A 12,508-nucleotide genomic window follows, 5' to 3' on the forward strand; every position below is an offset into this window, starting at 1 on the left:
GAATGGATGACCAATAATGAATAAAAATCAGTAGATGGATAAATGGTTCTTTGTAAATGTCCATTTGTGCAGACTTTATATGCTGAACGAGCTCAGAAATCTAATACACCAAAACAAAGGTCAAGAATAGTGACAGTATTACTTGGGGAAACAACCATTATGGACAGGGCAGATAGGAAATGTTTTCAGCTTTTCAGGTCTCTGTGGGAACTGCTCAGATCTGCTCTTGCAGCATGAAGGTAGCCAGAGACAATATAGAAGCGAATGAGCGTGGCCAGATTGGGCCTGCCGGCTTCAGCTGACCAGCCTCTAGTATAACATGGACACACCATGAAGAAAAGACAACTGCTCTGGTGTCTTTAAACACCAAACTCATTGGGAAAAAAACAATTATAAAGTGTGAAATGTGAGGGGGCGCTTGTATGAAAGATACATCCCTAGGAGACTCTGAGACAATGGGGAAAATTGAGTACGGATGGGTATTAGTGGATATGAGAGATTGGTGTCAAATCTCTTCAGGGTGAATGTGTCATTTATGTGGGGATGAAGTATCAGGAGGTCTGCAACTTTAGCGTGGTTCTGCAAAATATACGCTGAAGAGGAACACATAACTAGAATAACATATTCATAATGATTGAACCTAGTTTGGAGGACATATGGGTGTCCACTCTACTATTCTCTCAACTTTTCTGTTTGACATCTTTCAAGACAAACATCTGGAACCAGAGAGGCCTGGCTCTGCCACCTTCCTGCATGACCTTGAGCCCAATCCTGCATCTACTATATCCCCTCAACTGTAAAAGGGGGATAACAGTCAAAGGATTGCTGTGAAGATTAATTGTCCGGATAAAACTGAGAAGGTTTAAATCACATTGGAAGTGCCAAGTGTCCTGTATCATGAGTCCCTGTGAGAGGGGCCCAACACCACCCAGGGCAGTGACGAGAAGCTTCGTACTGCCCAGCACCACGCCTGGCTTCCCCAAGGCCCCAGGGACTGTCCACCACATTCCCTCCCTTCACAGAAGCACTCCATGTTGTACAGATGCCTCTACCGTCATGTTATTTGTCACTTCTCACATCTGATTCTCAGGCTTGGGGAAGTGAAAAGCGACAGCCCCTGAAGGCAAGTGTGGAACCCTCATTTGAAGAGTCAGGTTTACTTTACAAGTGTTTCCCTTCAACTAGGCTGTTAGTTTCCCCTTGTTATTTTATTTTTCTAAACTGCCAACAGAGGATTATCAATGTCTAGATCAACACCATAACATCTGAACTACTAGTTTGGAAATGGACACGGGGATCTTAAAGATTTCTTTCTTAATTCCATAAAATAACACCTAACTACATATGCCACTTATCGTCTATGACCTAGGACAAACCAGAATGCAGGCACTTTTAGCAATTGTAAGGATTAGGTAGCCATTAAATAAAACATTCCAATTAATGACTTGGCACATAGTAAGACCTTCATAAACAACCCTCCCACCTGGGAGCACGCTGGGAATCCCACAGGGTTAGGTTCGCTGCCTGCACTTAAATAACAAGGATTGTTGAGGGTGTGGAGAAAAGGCAACCCTCATACACTGTTGGAGGGAATGAAAATTGGTGCAGCCACGATGGAAATAGTATGGAGATTCCTCAAAAAATTAAAAATAGAACTACTGTATGATCCAGCTATCCCACTTCTAGGTATTTATCCAAAGAATACGAAAACACTAATTCGAAAAGTTATATGCACCCCCGTGTTCATCTTGGCATTATTTAAAATTGCCAAGATATGGAAACAAACTAAGTGCCCATCAACAGATGAATGGATAAAGAAGATGTTATACACACACACACACAGAAAGACACACAAACGCATAATGGAATACTACTCATCCATAAAAAAAGATGAAAATATTCCCATTTGTGATAACATGGATGGACATTGAGAGTGTTATGCAAAGAGAAATAAGTCAGATGGAGAAAGGCAAATACTATAAGATTTCACTCATATCTGGAATATAAAAAGCAAACAAAGAAATAAAATAAATGAACAAATCAAACCAACAAACCAAACCAAACACCAAACACATAGATACAGAGATCAGAGTAGTGGTTACCAGAGGGGAAGGGGCAGTGGGGAGGGTGAAACGGATAAAGGGGATCACTGTGTGGTGATGGATAGAAACTCAAATTTTGCTGGTGAGCACGCTATAGAGTATACAGATATAATACTATCATACACTTGAAACTTATATAATGTTATAAATCATTGAAAATTTTTTAATTTAAAAATTTTAAATTTTTGGGACTTCTCTGGTGATGCAGTGGTTAAGAATCTGCCTGCCAATGCAGGGGACACGGGTTCGAGCCCTGGACCAGGAAGAGCCCACATGCCACAGAGCAACTAAGCCCGTGCGCCACAACTATTGAGCCTGCACTCTGGAGCCCACGAGCCACAACTACTGAGCCCACGTGCCACAACTACTGAAGCCCACACGCCTAGAGCCCGTGCTCCACAACAAGAGAAGCCACCGCAATGAGAAGCCCACGCACTGCAACAAAGAGTAGCCCCCGCTCGCCACAACTAGAGAAAGCCCGTGCTCAGCAACAAAGACCCAACACAGCCAAAAATAAATAAATAAAATAAAATAAATTTATTTTTTAAAAAATTTAAATTTTTAAATAAACAAAAATGGCTTCCAAAGATATATTCATTTCCTAATCCCTGGAAATGATGAATATTACCTTATTTGGTATGCTTGCTTATTTTTTGTGTCACCTTTCATGGGCCACAGTACCTAGACTGGTCAAACACCAGCCTGAGTGTTGTTGTGAAGGTATTTTTTCAATGAGATTAACATTTAAATTAGTACACTTTGAATAAAGCAGGTTATCCTTGTAATGTAGATGGCCCTCACCCAGTCATCTCAAGGCCTTAAGATAAAATATACTGAGGTCCCCTGAGGAAGAGGGAATTCACTTCCAGACCATCTTCATCAATGTTTCATCAATATATTTATGTGCTGTGATACTGGGTGCATATGTGCTGCTGGACAGTGTCAGGATGTCGTCAGGGTTTGACTGAGCAGAGGCCATCAGTCGTCAGCTCTGATGCATGCTAGTCTTACTTGGTGGGTGGCGAAGTCCTTCAGCCTTCACGGGAGGATTGTAACCATAATTTCGAGAGCTTTCAGTAACTATTGACATCTTGTTTCGGTCATCAGGGTCCTCTTTCTTGGGCTGCTTGATGTCTCCCTCATCCTTGAAGCCCAGCCCTGAGGTGGAAGCCTTCTCAGCCTCCCCTCTGCCTCCCCCAGCGTGACCTTCCCCACCTTCACTAGTTTTGAAGGATGAACGGCTATCAGAGTCAACAAAGCCACCTTCACTGACACTACTGCAGCTCAACCACGAGGCCACTTTGTTCTTGGGTGTCTCTTCAGAGGAAGGTGGATTGCAGCCACCTACAGGGATCGATGGAGGGACAGGAACACGTGGGGGCCCAAGGTCTGGGGGGCGAGAGTCCTTGGAAGGCATCTCAGACAATCCATTCTCCTTCTGGCCCCGGGTCTGCCGCCGCGTAGCATAGCTGCGCCACACCGAGCTGGTGCTGAAGTCCTCATCCTTACAGAAGAAGCCCCTTCTACTTTTTCCAAGTTTTAAATTCGGATCTTAAAAACCTTAAATTTCTCTAGGATTTCTCTCTTCTCCAGTATGTCTGTGGCATTTTGCTATGTTCTAAGGATTAAGATAAACTCCAAAACAGATTAATTTACCTACTTATTATTTTTGTTCACAAAGAATGTAAAGTTTCTAGAGATAAAGTATAATCTTGGCAGAAACAAACCACATTACATAAGCCTACCCCAGGAAGGTTCATTATAAGCCATTCAGAACTGCCCTGTCTTGACAGTAAAAAACAATTAAAGAAGATTTGGGGTCACACTGGCTATTGTAAAGTGCGTTCCTAACTTTTTTGTAATCACATTTCTCTGACTTAAACTAAGTCCTCAATGTCATAGCACCCTGTTCTCGGGAGCAGTAGTGTATTTAACGGTGGCCCCCCAAAGTTATGTCCACATCCCAGAACCTGTGATTGTGACCTTCCTTGGTAAAAAAGTCTTTGCAGATATAATTTAGTTAAGAATCTTGAGATGAGATTATCCCAGATTATCTGGTTGGGACCTAAATCCAATGACAAGTGTCCTTATAAGAGACACAGAGTATTGACACACAGAGGGAAAAGAAGGTCATGTGAAGAAGGGCAGAGATGGGAGTGATACAGCCACAAGCAAAGGAATGTCTGCAGCCACCAGAAGCTGAAAGAGGCAAGGAAAGATTCTACTCTAGAGCCTTCTGAAGGAACACAGCCAACAACTTGACTTCAGACTTCTGGCCTCTAAAACTGCGGGAGAATAAATTTTTGTTGGTGCAAGTTACTAAGTTTGGAGTAATTTGTTATGGAAGCCATGGGCAATGGATACAGGAACCCAAACGTGAGAAGGCATTTTGTAACCTAATGCTAGCCTTCCAACAACTTCCACAATGGCTCTCCATTCATTCAGTCACACACAAAGCCTTCCAAGTTTTACCCAGCATCCTGAGGACTTGAGGCAAAAACTTATGCCAGCCTTTTTCTTGATCCAGTAGCAAAGGCTCATTCACCGTGCCTCACAGCAGCAGCAACAGCAGCCCAAGAATCAGGAGACCCACCAACTTACCCCCAGGATCTCCTTTTAACGTAATTGTCCCTCATGCCATACAATTCTTTCTGCTCACTGAAAATAGTCAGTATTTCTCAGCAACCATACTCACCTCCCATGAGATTTTATGACTTTCTCCCTCACCTATTTATATCTGCAATTGTATTTTCTTGACCCCTAACACACTTGTCTTTTATCTAATAAGGAGAACCCTCTGATGCTTAACCTCTGCTTTGATGGTTCAGGAACCATCTATCCCTCAAGCAGAATTGTTGGAGACTGCCATAGAAAGTCCATATTTGACATTGTTTGTGGAATTGAAACAGGAAATGCACAGGCTCTACGTACTATAACAGATTTTAACTAATCTTTAGAAGAGACCCTCTACTTAAAAGACAGAAGAATCTACTTAAACTTGTCGCATCACTAGAGCTTGCCGATTGGCTGTGGATAACATATATGTTAATACATATATTGAAAACATGTATGTCTTTGAGTTGGTTGGTATGATTTGGGGATGTTCTGGAAACAGTGAAGGTTCATGATATCTGCAGGAAGTCAAATGTAAAATGGTCACTAGTAGATTAAGAAACTCCTAAAAGCCCTGATGTTTTCTATGGAAATGGCTACTAGAAAGATAGAAACATACTCAATAAAAGAACAACCTGAAGCACAAAAGAAAAGCTCTGGATGGACACCATACCGAGTAGGTAGCCCTTACTAAACTCATGGTCCTTATAGCTTCTCAGAGCCAAATATCTGGACTAGCTCAAAGTGACCAACACACCAAATGTCAGAAAGTGGCTCTGAAATTGGAAAAAAGATCTCAGGAAAGAAGTGACTGAAGGTGGTTAGAGAATGATCTCTAGTGCCCTCAGCGTAGGCTCTTGGTGCCAGAAGACCTCAAAAGGAACCCTGGGAGGTCTTTACATGAGGTTGGCTACTGTCCTTGGTCAGTGTTGGTGGGGAATTTACTAAAGCTACCAAGGAGGTTTGTAGCACGTGCCTCATCTTTTACCCAAAATGCTGGGAAACTGCAAAGATGGGACATGGACAAAAGCCCAGGTTTTAGCATCCCTCAGAGCATTTCCAAATGGACTTGATAGAATTATTGCCTTCAAAGGGTTTTGGATACATTTTGGTCATATTTTGTTTATCTTTGAGTTGTCTGTTGATGATAAGACTGTCAGCTTCAGGCAGCCTTTCCTCAGCTCCTCCCAGTCACTTCCTAGTACGACCTAAAACCTGAGACCTGGGCCTCTAGAAGGGACCTCAGAGGAAGGAGCTCCCAAACCTGATGAAAAGGCTCCTACCGGGTTTTGCCAACCACCACACTATGATCAGATTACAAAGAGTTGATCCCCAGATTCGCATCACCCAGTTAAGAAGACAAAATGCTCCCTTACACCAATGAAAAGCCATCTGTACTGGAGATCTCAAACTAAAGATTCTTAAGAATTCTTCAGATGTCAACAACCTGAGGAACCTATGGCCTCAAGTCAGTGTGAAGTAGACCTTCCACCCTAGACATTAGAACTAGATCACAAATGCCTAGAACACTGTCATTCATGTCTTCACATGTTTCATTATTTCTTTACCTAGTTATTTTTTCTCTCTCTGCTGCCTTAAGATTCTGGATAGTGAGTAGATATTTGTTGCCTCCTAACTATGGCACCCATTTAGGCCCCTATTCTTAATGCTGTGGTTTGCACCCTAGTCACTCCATGACTTAACCATATAATTCAACCAAACATTGGCTTTATAACCACTTTCCTTTGAATGTCACCCAGTTTCCTACAGTACCAATCCCTTGCAGTGAATCAGTTGATTTCTGGGTGGTAGAACTTAACTCCTGTGTGATTTTATAGATGGCAAATATTATAACAAGCCAGGTAGCCAAAAATCTAAGACCCTCTATCATGTCACCCTAAGAATGGGAATTTTCTGTCTCCATTAGAATGAAATATAGGTATCTCTCATAGCAATCAGCACTTCAACAAAACTCACAAGTCGAGTTTGGTAAGAGATTAAACAGTAAGAGACTTATTATGCAAGTGGAGGGTTTCTCTCTTACAGATCCTACAAGGAAAAGCCAGTCTCATGACCATGGCTCTACCCTCTGATCTCTACTGTATATCTCACTGAATGGTACTCAACTACACTTGTTGACTTGTCTCAAAGCTGTAGGACCTAATCAGACAACCTCATCAGGGTATTTTGGCCAACAGTGGGTCATTGGGTGCCCCCAAATGACTGATATTGGATTTGTTCTACCAAAAGAAAAAGCTTATTGGCTACTGCCCACAAATTGGACAGGTACTCACCATCTCAATAAACTAATGCCTGCTCTCAGGAAATTCCCTGGTATTACTCTGGGTCCATTTGGCCTATTGATTTCCCCTCTAAGAAAAAGCAGTCTTTAGGCATCTTAATTCAAGAAAGAGAAAAATGTGAGCCTCAATTTAAAACCAGAAATCTTAACCTGTGAGGAACAGTTCTGGGGTGCTTTATTCTGTCCTCAGGCATACCTATTTCACACCTTAAAGAAGGTCCAAAAAGTGGTGCAAAAACCCCTACATGCTCTGGATCAGAGAATGACTGAGAACCAGACAGTGTCACTAAGGCCAAACATCTCCTTGCCTGAGAGATTCACAAGACTGGACTGGCAGTGGGTTAAAAAATAGCCCTCCTGGTCATATGAATGCCTTCTCAATTTTAGAGGAAGAATGTTGCTTTTCCACCCTTATAGTCTTTTCAATGATCTTTAAGTTTGCTTTAAGAGATCTGGAAAACAACGGCATGAGAAAATTTGGTAAAAACAAGGCTCTTGGGACTTCCCTGGTGGCGCAGTGGTTAAGAATCCGCCTGCCAATGCAGGGGACACGGGTTCGAGCCCTGGTCTGGGAAGATCCCATGCGGAGCAAGTAATCCTGCGAGCCACAACTACTGAGCCCACGCACCTCAACTACTGAAACCAGCGTGCCTAGAGCCCGTGCTCTGCAACAAGAGAAGCCACTGCTATGAGAACCCTGTGCACTGCAAAGAACAGTAGCCCCCACTCGCCACAACTAGAGAAAGCCCACACACAGCAATGAAGACCCAACGCAGCCAAAAAAAAAAAAAAAGGCTCTTCAAATTATTTTCTTGGCTTAAATTGGATACATTTGGTTCCTGGCTTAGAAGTAGACTATCAACTCAGTGTTTGTCACTGTTGCAATGGTCAAATATTGGTTATAAAAATTCTTAAGTATTGCACATAGCTGCTCTTTTATCAGATGATCTTGCTGATAGAAGCAAGAAGGTCTAACATCAAGTGAAACTCCTCAAGTGACCTCCATCATGACCCTTTACTTAACTCAGTGATGTAGGTATAGACAGATCATCTAGACAAGGATGTGGTCTGTCCCATAGACATGGTTGAAGTATGATCCAAAAATTGTGACTGAGAGATAGAAACGTGAAGCAATTACATCTTGTCAACTAGATAAACTACACAGAAACCAAAAACTTAAAATACAGAAAGACTGTTTAAGCTCAAACAGCTCAGGCAACAGTTTATGTGGCAGAGTCGTGTGTTTCCGAAAGATAAGCTCACAGATAAACTGTTCAAATACAAACCATTTCAGCAACTCTCTTGGTTTACAAATTCTGACCAACCCCAGTTTAGATCTCAATTTCTAATTTCTGCCATGTGACTAACAATTCAAACAAATCCTTGGGAAACCCAAGAGCTCAACACTCGAGCGGAGTCCGTTGGATGGAATTCATTCAACCAGTGGCTTCCTTGGCTGACAAGTTTCTAATAAACTTAGACTTTTATTATTTTTTTTAATGACCACAAGTTTCTCTGATGGTCCCATATGGGGTCTTTGACAGCTCATTGGGTGATAGTCAGGAAAAAGTAAATAGGGCTTTTTATTCCCTTAAACTAGCTTTCCTCGATACTCTTTATGGCCAGTGATTCTGGGATGGGGAGTATAAGAATGGGAAAGTGGTCTTCTGAAATAGCATATTCCCTCACTTTCCCCAGTCTCTAACGAGATCCTGCTATGCAGCTCAAACCTGAGAAACACACGTGCAGTAGCCCCTGTCAGTAATGGAGGCATAGTGCATCTCCTAGTAACGCTGGAGAAAACGCGTTGAAACCACTGGATTATAGATCACCAATGCAAACCCACAAAAGTAGGCGATACGACAATATAAGTTAAAGTAACTGATTTTTTTAAACAACTATGACTTCAAGAAGTCATAAACTATGACTCCAAGTCACTGCTCCCATCTCTCTCTTTCATGTAATATCACCTGCCTCGTGGGTGGGTGAGAATTGTGTGTGTGTGTGGCAGGGGAAGGACACACAGGGTAGAAACACCAGAGGCAGGAAGGTCACTGGAGGTGGGATGAGGCAACATTGTGCTGTGGGACCTGACGCTGCCGTCATTATTCCCATTATTAGTGCTGCTGATGCTGGCCCCACCCCAATCCCATGTCCAAGCTCAGCGTCCCTAAAGCACTGCTGCCCTCAGGCACAGCCACTCCATGCTAGAAGCCTTGAAGAGCAGCTACCCCCGGAAATATAACCAGGCCCTTGGCAGAGCTGGTCTTTGACTGGACAGTTATAAAGGACACAGAAGCAGACAGCTTCTAGGAAAGTGTTGGTTTGCAAACTGGCCCCGGTACTCAGAGGGCAAGGAGAAACCAAAGAAGGAGGCAAAGCACTCCAGATTGGTAGGTGGCAGGTTTAATAAGCAAAGGAACTTACTTTCAAGGCTTGTCTTGGGCTGTAAGGTGAGTAGATCTCAGCACCCACCTGACAGTATCTTAAAAATTTCTGTAGAGACTTTAACTGGGTTCAACTGTGTGCACAGTGCAGGTGGTCTCCACACCTTTTACTCTCTCAGCTGTGTCCCTGCAAACAGCTCCCACTGTGCGGACGGTGGGCAGAGGGTACATGCCATGGACAGGGGAGGGGGCAGGAGCCCCACATGGCCTGGGTCCATCTGGAGGGTCAAATGGTGGTCACGTCACCTCAATTACCTCCTCCAACAGAAAGCTGCAAGGATTCTCAAATTCTTGGAATCTGTGCATTAACTTGCATCTCTCAGAAGGAGAGGATGACCGAGCACAGGGAAACTATCCTGGTATTCAGGAGGAAGACCACAAGTTTCAAACAGAAGACACAAATCCAGGAGGCAGTCTACAGGAACACATATCCTGCAGGATTCAGGTTGCTGATTTTGGAGAACACAGTTCTGAACCCAGCTTATGAAGTCCACCTAATGTTGTGGACCATCATTCACTACAAGGTACAAAAAAACCCAACAAGAAAAATTACTGAACTCTCAGTGTTTTTGACCAATATGAACAGAAGCTTCAGAACAATGTTCTAGGCTCCAAAGGAGGCCTGACCCAGCCTGTTGCCATTTGGGGCCGAGAAACATCATCGTTACAGCATTGCGTTTGGGGCAGAGTAACCTCATCCTCCAAATCAGGAGCATCTGCTTCCGGACAGGTAACCCAACAGCAGAATTCAGAGAGTTGATCTGAATTGCAAGGGTCACTTTAGGTCAGTGCTGTCAAGACCAGCTTTTGGAGGCCTCAACCTCTCAAGCCATTGTCCCTCACGAGAAGCTTCTCATCCAGGTGACCAGTAGACACAGCCCATCAGCGGCCAGCTTCAGCTCAAGAAAGAAGTCTTTGACCCAGCAGGTGACATCTCACCAAAAAACCAGGGTTTGCTGCTGCTCTAGGGCAGCTCCTCTGCTCCATCAAGATGCACGGGCTGACCTGAGCATGAAGATGACCATTCTGACGTTCACAGGCTCCATCTCCAGCATCTACTTCCCCACAGACCAGAGGCACCTAGGGGGTTTTCTGCCCAGGTCTCCATGCCAACCAGGCTCATGTTTTCAGCACTAGCAGGAGATTGGGGTCATCAGTGCCAAGGAGATTCTAGGGGTCAAACCCACAAATGAAATCCGGGCCCCAGCTGTGCTAGCCTCTGTGAAGGATGCTTCAGACTGCCCCACTTCCTCCCCTGCACAGTCAGGGTCTCCAGTCCTACAACCAGCAGTCAGGGGCCTCTACCCACTGCTCCAACATTATCTGCCCCCATGACCACCAGGCTACCGCCATCCCAGGCACGGTGGCTTTTTTAGAATCAATCTCTTTCAGCCGTTCTTGGATTCCTCCCAAGTCACATTCTTCCAGATCTTTGTGCTGCTGGCTGGAACTCTGTGTTCTTATTGACCCAGGAATTTACCACTCAGCTGGGCTTTGCTCCCATCACTAGCCTGCAGCACAATGAGAGCCGTTTTCCAAGGCATCTCCAACATCACTGCATGTTCTGGCTCCAGAGTATTGTGAGGCCAGCCTACACTCCCCATTAATCAGCTCAAAAATTGAGCAAATAAACTGAGTCCTCCCAGGGACAGCCTCAGAGATTTGCATGCCTCTAACACAGTGACACCACATGGCTGCACCAGAACTGGCCCCAGGAGACCCAAGCCTCTCTTGATGCAGATTTCACTGTCACATCTATTTTGACAGACCTATACTTCAGTCATGCTCATTAGGTCATTTTTATATGTAGTAGCTTTAAGATTTTTTTTGAGTCCTAGGAACTCTTTGCCTCAGATTTGATCCATGATTGTCTGAGGCTTCTAGGCATGTGCAAAACTTCTTCCTTGATCGCTAAAATCTCTTCCAGGACCCTTTCTAGAAGCTCCATTTAGAAGTTTTCAGTAGATAAAATGATTGTGGTCAGTCTCAGAGAAAGAACTAACTATTTTTGTTGTTGGAATTCTATTTCTCCCCAGTGAAAAATTTTTTCCCCACCTTGGCAGCTTCCATAGAGAATTAGGGGAGAGAAGAAGCATGAACAGCTGTCCTGAAGGAGCTCCGGTTATCAACTCAGGGAGCTTCAAAATGCATGGCAGGAATAAACAGCCTCTGTCCTCAGCTTCATGGCCAGAGGCCAAAAAGCCACATGACTGTTAAGAATCAAGCCTTTGTTTTTCATGGTCTTTTGGGCTAGTGTGAATCGAGAAATCCAGTTTCCTCAGTTCAGCCTTTTGTAAGTTATGGTCTCAGCCAGCCCCCAGGGGTCCCCCAATCTTCTTTCCTATCACACAGGAGCATCTGGGGTTGTTCCCAGGGAGTGGCCTTGGTCTGGGAGAGAGGGCTTCATTTGCTGCATTGAGAGGCCATCGTGGTCTGCCTGTGAAGGAAGATACGGTGTTATGTGTCACTCTTTTTGTACAATTCCAACTACCTCTGCAGACCCAAGCTCCCAGGGCCATGGTGTGGGACGGCCTCGCTCGCAGGCAGCTCGCCAGGCTGCAAAACATTCTAGGCAGCTGCCCAGCTGGCACCAGAACTCAGCTGGCTGCCCTTGCACAGAGAGGAGGGCTGGCCCAGCAGGGGAAGCCCTTTTTCCCCCCGAGGAAGGGATTTACCAAGCTGGGGGGATGGCGGGAGCAGCAGAAGGGAACGGAAGTTCCCCCTCTTCCAGGTTCCTCCCTATTCACAACCTCCGAAGCACTCAGAGAGTGGTCCCCTCTGTTCTTGGATGCTGAAGAGCCAGTGGGTGGCTGGATGTCCTCTCAGAGCTTGTGGCCCTCTGCCCACTGCCTTCGGGAGGGGCTGGGGGCCCCGCCAACAGCCAGAGTTAGCAACAGAGAGATGTTGGTTTGGAAAGGTTCAGTGGACTCTTTTTTTTTTTTTAATGAATTTATTTATTTTATTTATTTATTTTTGGCTGCGTTGGGTCTTCGTTGCTGCGCGCGGGCTTTCTCTAGTTGTGGCGAGCAGGGGCTGCTCTTCAT

At 44.5% G+C, this 12,508-nt stretch overlaps 2 long non-coding RNA genes across 2 annotated transcripts in view; one reads left to right on the plus strand and one right to left on the minus strand.

Annotated features, from left to right (window-relative positions):
- Positions 1–12,508, plus strand: part of LOC309659309 — a 117,314-nt gene that overhangs the window by 92,304 nt on the left and 12,502 nt on the right. The window lies entirely within an intron of this gene.
- Positions 1–12,508, minus strand: part of LOC309659289 — a 44,131-nt gene that overhangs the window by 10,210 nt on the left and 21,413 nt on the right. The window contains exon 2 of the long non-coding RNA XR_014262711.1: positions 9,445–11,901. This is a non-coding gene — a long non-coding RNA (uncharacterized lncRNA). The remainder of the gene's footprint in view (positions 1–9,444; positions 11,902–12,508) is intronic.

The sequence above is a fragment of the Balaenoptera physalus genome, assembly GCF_965194825.1.
Source record: "Balaenoptera physalus genome assembly, chromosome: 4".
Lineage (NCBI taxonomy): Eukaryota > Metazoa > Chordata > Mammalia > Artiodactyla > Balaenopteridae > Balaenoptera > Balaenoptera physalus.